The sequence below is a fragment of the Crocuta crocuta genome, unplaced genomic scaffold, assembly GCF_008692635.1.
Source record: "Crocuta crocuta isolate KB4526 unplaced genomic scaffold, BGI_CrCroc_1.0 scaffold266, whole genome shotgun sequence".
Lineage (NCBI taxonomy): Eukaryota > Metazoa > Chordata > Mammalia > Carnivora > Hyaenidae > Crocuta > Crocuta crocuta.
Window position 1 is genome coordinate 1,866,819 of NW_027531005.1, and position 7,271 is coordinate 1,874,089.

General features: G+C 46.1%; 1 pseudogene across 1 annotated transcript; it reads left to right on the top strand.

The window, feature by feature from the left end:
- Positions 1-342: 342 nt before the first annotated feature.
- On the top strand, positions 343-6,164 carry LOC144237046 (alpha-internexin pseudogene; annotated as a pseudogene). Its single transcript, XR_013336741.1, has 3 exons — positions 343-836; positions 967-2,251; positions 6,096-6,164. The product of XR_013336741.1 is annotated as an alpha-internexin pseudogene (transcript).
- The last annotated feature ends 1,107 nt before the right edge of the window (positions 6,165-7,271 follow it).

Here is a 7,271-nt window from a genome sequence, read left to right on the forward strand (position 1 = left end):
TTGGGCTAGTATCAACCTGAATATGATTACACTCGGGCTTGGGCTAGTATCAACCTGAATATGATTACACTCGGGGAGCAAGAGCCAGTGGTGAAGCCAGAGAGAGAAAGCGAGGGAGATGACGTGAAATGGACAGAGCGAAGATTCAGGGCAAGACGGAGGAGCTGCAATCGAGACACTAGAACGGCAGGTTACCGGTGGAGGAGGCTGTAAAGGGGGCCAGCAGAAGCTGCAGAGGTCGTACCGCAGGCACACACGTGCAGGGTGGACAGACGGCATGCGGGGGAGACAAGGGAGGCAGGCCAGACGCTAGCGGTGACGGTGGTGGAGCGGCGTGGTCCGATGGGCGACGCAGGCGTGCGGGCGGGACTGGTAAGAGCGGGCTCCCGGGGCCTGTCCCACGCGCCTCCGGAAAGGAGACTCCTCCGCAGCTTCCGCCGCTGGGGCTCTCCCGGCCCTGAAGCTTCGTTCAACTCGGAGCACTACCTATGCGCGTCCTGCTACCACAGGTGTTCGGAGATGGCCCTCGGCTGCGCTCGTGACTTCCATGCCGACGGCACGGGTACCTCGCAGTCGCTGTCCCGCTGCAACGCGGCCTGCTGGGCCTCCTCTTCCTCGGCCTCGCTGCTCGACCCGCGCCTGGCCTACCGCCCGCGGCCCTTTGGCATCCAACCGCATGGACCGGAGTCCGGCAGCTGCGCGCACCAACGAGGAGGAGAAGCTGCAAGGCCTCGACGACCGCTTCGCCGTGCTCACGAAGAGACACGCGAGCACGAGAAGCGGAGGAGCGCGCGCCAAGCTCAGGTGACACCACTGGGACCGCGCCACGCCCGCTCGTCGCGCGTCGCGAGGGCTTACTGAGCGAGCTGCGCGCGCAGCTGGAGGAGGCGCGCTCGGCGCAGGCGCGGGCTCGAGCACTTCCGCCTGGCGGAGGCGGTGCGGATGCTGTGGGCGGGCTGCGAGCAGGGGAGCCCAGGATACCCCGGAGGCGCAGCAGCGCGACGTGCGTGGCGCCTCGCTGGCCCGCCTGGACCTGGAGAAAAGCCTGGAGTCGCTGCTAGACTAGGTGGCCTTCGTGCGACAAGTGCCTGACGAGGAGGTGGCTGAGCTGCCGGCCACACTGTAGGTGTCACCGGCCGCGGCCGAGGTCAACGTGGCTATGGCCACACCAGGCATCAGTTCGGCCCTGAGGGAGATCTGCGCCCAGCATGAGTCCCCGGCTGCTAGGGACTCCAGTTTCGCCAACCTGAACTAGCGGGCGGCGCGAAGCACGGAGGCCAGCAGGGCCAGCTGTGGGGACATTCACAAGTACTGGTGTTAACTACAGGCAGGTACCGTCGAGACGGAGGGGCTGCGTGGGGCCAAAGAGTGTCGGAGAGGCTGGAGAGCAGCACAGTACAGACACGGCGAGCTGCCAGGATAGTGTTGGGCCACTGGAGAGTGATCTCACCGAGAGTGTGACATGGCCTGTCACCTTCAGGAATACCGGGACTTGCACTGTGTCAAAATGGCTCTTGGCATTGAGGTAGCAGCTTTACGGGGAACTGCTGGAAGGCGAAGACAACACGTTTTAGCACCAGTGGATTAAGCATTTTAGGAGTGAATCCACTTTCCGATCCAAGTTATCTGTTCCCACCTAGAATCCTCAGTTTTACAACCTCCAAAGCCTCGTCCGCTGGGCTGTCTCTTAGGAGAGGGAGGTTTTTAAGATAGCCTGTAAGCAAAACCTCCCACATAGGCAGAAATGTTGAAGAAATATTGGAAGAGACCATAGTGTCTACCAAGGAAACCAAGAAATCAAATATAGAAGAAAGCACCACCTCAAGCCAAAAAATAGAATTCTGGTGCTTAGAAAAACTTAATGTTTAAAAGGAGATAATATGTAGGGGCGCCTGGCTGGCTCAGTCGGTAGAGAATGGCACTCTTGATCTCAGGGTTGTGGGTTCAAGCCCAGGTTGGGTGTAGAGATTACTTAAAATATCAAATCTTTAAGAAGGGAGGACAATATGCATTTGACTTGTTAAAGATCCTATTCCTGAATCAAAACACCTGTCACCACTATAAAATATCTTCAAGACTTCATTCTCATATTTAGCATCGAATACTTCCTCTAATAAGAAAACCACCTCTTTAGTTGGAACAAACTACAGTCCTTGAGTAATCACAGAGGAGCTAATCGAAGAAGCCAGCCTTCTCACCTAAAGCTCAAGCTTCACAGCCATAGGTGATTCAGGTACAGAGGAAGTACAAAGTAAGATGCTAAATCTGTGATCATCATTTGCTATGAGTTGAAATTAAAACCTGTATCCACTCACTATGCTAGCCATTGCCCAGCTATATAATCTCATTCTAGTTACCTAAAACATGAGGTCACTGCCAAAGGTTAACCAATGATCCTTGCCCGACACCACTCTGACAGAACTGTTTCACAAATAATAGGTGTTTGTTTAATGGATACTTTGCTTCCCATCATGTTCAGTGTAAAAAAGGTAGTGTAGTATTCTTCACTTTAAATGCATTGGTATTCTTCTTAAAAGAACTTACCCCCTTTTGTTTCTTTGCTCAATGGATAAAACTAGATTCATGTTGACCATTTCTATTATTTGTGTAATAAATTCTCACTGTGAATTTCATATCCTTCCAATTTTGTGAGTAAAAAAAAATGGCAGTACAAGTTTTAAGGATTGCCCTCAATAAATAAAATAATGAAGAGTCCCTAGATATTAGATTTTCAGCTTATTCAAATACATCTAATTAGGGGGGAAAAAACTGTTAAGAATGTAGTTTTTCATCGTAACTGTGGAAACACAGGAATAGTACCCCAAGCTGTGATTAAGCTGAACTTAGATTTAGTAGTATAAGCTAGAAAAGGTGAGTTTTGTGTGAATGGAAAAAGCGAAGGTCTCGTTTATATATGGCAGTTCTTTTGTGGTGGTATAGAATTCACTGTTTGGTGCCTTTATCCTTTGATGAGATCCTTCCTACCTTTCCTAGTAGTCTGGGTCCTCAAGAGGCTTTGTTTTCACTCTCCTATGCTTCTTAAGAGTGCTGAGTGTATATTATGTTATCACCAGGACACAATGCTACTGCCCTAAAGTCAAAGAAGTCACTTCTGGTCAGTGAACACCGCCAGCAAAAACAAAAAACAAGAAACTTTCTTTTTTTCTAAAAGAGTCTTGCCCAACAATTTTAGCATTACTTCATGGTTCATAGGATGTCCCCTCCCCACTGAAGAGGAAGAGACACTGAGACCAGAGAAGGAGCATATCGGCTCCTACTCCCGTGCTAGGAAGTGTATTCTGGAGAATGCCCAACTGTGTAGCAGCTACGCTGCACAGTCTTCCACATGTGCCACATCTGATGTAGGATGAATTCTCTGTCCACAGTCACTTCTACCAGACCTAAAGAGCTGCCCTGTGTCTGTCACACATCTCCACTAAGAGCTCTGTGGTAACAGGGACATGTTACTTTTACTCAACTTTCTTATTCTAGTACATACTTCAGTAATTCAAGGAACTTGAGAGATACTTTTCTTCTTTCCCTTACTCTGTCCTTATCTTTACTCCCCACACTTACTGTAAAACATTAGTAAAATAAGAATTAAAAGTCACGCAAATTCCACCAACAGGAAAAAAAAACAGCTTTCCTTTGGGTCTACACACTCTAAATTTGGGAGTCTCCCCATCCCCCACACACACCCCCACACAAATGCCAGCCTGTCTGACAAATAAAATCTTATGAATTATGAGAGCCAAAAATCTATTTTAATCCTAAAATTACCTTCTACATTGCTATTTTGTAACTTGTGTTATTCCTAATTATGGTATTAACCAGTCAATGTTTTAATTTTTTTTCTAATTCTAGAAGATGAATAAGGCCAAAAATGTATAAATAAACTAATCCGTATTACTAGTTTCTGTGTTTCTTCAAGAGACAGGATTCCAGATAGAAGACATTTTTGAGATATAATCTGTTATCAGTCTAAGTGCTAAGTCTGGGTTTTTTAAGAGGCTTAAATCACAGTGCTTGCATTACTACTTGTAAAGCCTATTTCTGCTGATAGTACCTGACTGCCTTTCTTTTGATGATGAAAGAAATGGGAAGTTGGAGTCAGAGCACGACGGATTTGGCAGAAGCTTTTCTGTATTTCTGCATTGTCTGGTCTGGTTGGGAAAATGAAAGAATTGCTCGATGCTCTTTTTGTTTTAGTTCTCTTTATTTATCTACTAATGTTTCTGGTCATTTGAGCTATATTTAGAATCAGACACTGTGGATGTTGTGAGAAAGAGGGAGGGACAGACGGAGGGAGGAAGGGACAGAGACGAAGACAGAATCAGGATGAGATTTGAATCCTGGCTTGGATTCCGCCCTTTTCTGTGAAAGGACAGTTCCCCAGAACTAAAACTCATTATTTACTTTAGGGCTAGTGAATTCCCCAGCAGAAGCAGCAGTGTTTAATGTCGTGGCTTTGCATCTGTGAATATTTGGGCTGATGTGGTGCTTTGTGAATGCCTCTCTCCAGTGAAAGGGCTCTGGGACTTACAGTCCATGGAGCCTGCCATCCAGAGGCATAAAACCCCCTGCTAGATTCTCCATCCAAACATCTAGATTTAGCAATGGCACCGCCAGCTATTCTCTCTCTTCAGGAGCTTGCCTCACTGTTATGCATGTTGCTCACCTTGCTTCCAATAGGTAGGTAATACTTTTCCATGTCTCCTTAAGGATCCCTCACATCTCCCCTTAATATTGCCCTCCCGTCTTTGTCCTTGGACAAGGTGGTTTATTAAGTATAAAAGTAATTGATAAGTCCTTCAGAAGGCAGAGCCCTGAAGTCAGAGCAGCCTGCATAAAAGGGCTGAGGTCTACCAGCCAGGAAGAAGAGAGGGGCCCTTGGCCATAGGTGATTCATGCTGCGCCAGCCCTCCAAGTCTTTCCTGTGCGTCCTCTCAGGAGAGTTCCTCCTCAGGCCTGCCCTCCATGAGCACTGGACCTGGGCTCTCTCCTCCCTTGTATCAGCATTTACCTGCCCTGTGTCCTCTTCCTGTTACCTCTCTCCTAGGTGATAGGCAGCAAAGGACACAGGCGAAACAGGTGGGCGTGGACACCGACTCTAGGGGTTCGAACCCCAGCCACTTAGTAGCTGTGCAACCTTGGGCAAGTGATTTGATGCTCTATCCCTCACTTTGCTCATCTGTAGAAAAGGAATAATAATAATAATACCCTATGACAGGGCTTTTGTGAAGATTGATGAGTTAAACTGTGGATGAAGTACTCTGTAGTGCCAAATAAGTGTTAGTTACTACTTGAAAAACTCATTCCTCAAAGGTGTTAAAAGTGAAAACTGTTTTATGTGTTGTCACTTATGTGATTTTTGTATTTTAATGAGAGCCTTATGGAAAGGGTCCAAGGAATTAACTTCAAAGGACAGAACTATCAAGAAAACGTAGAGATCTTCTATTAGCCTTAAATCATACTATTGTAGCTGTCCAAAACACTGGCCTTTCCAGCCAAATATTTTTTAATCTAAGACTTCCTTTCAATCAAGGAGAATGAGGGTGGCTGCTTAAGAATTATCACAGATCAAAGACTTAATTAATCCAGGAAGCAAGTTGGTCAGGGCTAAAACAGGGTCAAAGTCATTCCTTACACTAAATACCACAGTGCAAAGGAAAGAGTCGTACATTTAACTACCTGCCATTCTCCTTTTAGATTTTATTTTTCCTCATCCTGGATACAAAAATTTGTAGCCAATAGGATGTCCATTAAAGAACAAAGGTTAGTAAAGAAAATCCCCCAAAACAGGAAGTTGATAGCACAGATGTAGACGATTTACTTCCTAATGATCTCATAATTCTCTAATATGTCTGACTACAATGTATTCCTTAGGAATAAAAAGCAAAGAAGAGCTTAGATGAGTGACAAAACTAGGTCCTGAAGAGCAAAAGATGGGTCACTAATGCTAACATTTCCCCTTCACCCTGCCCTCATGGCTCACTAATGTTGGTATATCTGAAGTCATGGAATTGACCCTTGCCAATTATGATTATTATTATTATTATTATTAATTAGACTGGCCACATTCTTCACCCTCCCAGTTTTGAGAAGACTTCTTTTCCTATACATCTTGATGCAAGGCAAAACTTGCTTCCCGCTGCAGGAGCTGAAGACATTCTCCCAGCATCCCTTGCACTTGGGGCTCAAACTATGACTGAGACTCTGTCAATCAGACGCATGCGTTGTAGCCTTTACCTAATGGTACAAAGAAGAGATGAGGAGTCTCCTGGATGGTGGTTGTAGGCGGCAGTGTCAACAATGCTGACTGTTTAGGAGCAGCAGTGGCACATGTGACCGGTGACTTCAGAGGGCAGGCGGTGGCATCCAGCGGTATCCTCAGTTAGATGGGCTCTGGCGCAAGATTTTGGCCACAGTCCGGGCTGCTGCCAACCCACCATTTGTTCCTGCTCAATGTCTAAGACTGGTTCTGTAGTCTGTGAAATACACAATATCCTTTTATTAAATGCTTTTTTTTTCTGCTTAAGTCAACCACATCTGTTTCAGTTGTTTGCAACTATAAAACCCTGACGAATACAACTGGTAAGACAAGTTTTCACTTTGATGGCTGGGACTGCCATTTCAGCTTTTGGTAATAGAACTTGGATTTTAGCTATAGCCTCAGCAGCAGCAAGTCCTGATCTTAAAAAGAAAAGGTGGATGTTAATTCTTTTATTTGTAGCTTTTCTGGGTCACTTGATTAATTTTTCTTTCGTGTGTGTGTGTGTGTGTGTGTGTGTTTGTTCAGCTTTTTTTCATGCCTGGTAGTTTTTGATTGGATGTTAAACACCCTGAATTTTATTTTGTCAGGTGCTGAATAACTTTGTATTCCTATAAATAGTCTTGAGTTTTGTTATGGGGTATCACTAAGCTATTTGGTATATTAGTCTCCTGATGTAGGCATATAGGGGCATCTGGGTGGCTCACTCAGTTGAGCGACTGACTTCGGCTCAGGTTGTGATCTCACAGTCTGTGGTTTTGAGCCCTGCATCAGGCTCTGTGCTGACAGCTCGGTGCCTGGAGCCTGCTTTGGATCCTGTGTCTCCCTCTCTCTCTGCCCCTCCCCTGCTCAGGCTCTGTCTCTCTCTCTCAAAATTAAGTACACATTTAAAAAAATACATGTAGGCATATATTCTTTCACAGTTGTGGGGGCCCAAAGTCTGAATACTAAGTGTCAGGAGAGTATCTCTAAAGGATGTAGGAGAGGATCCTTTTCATGC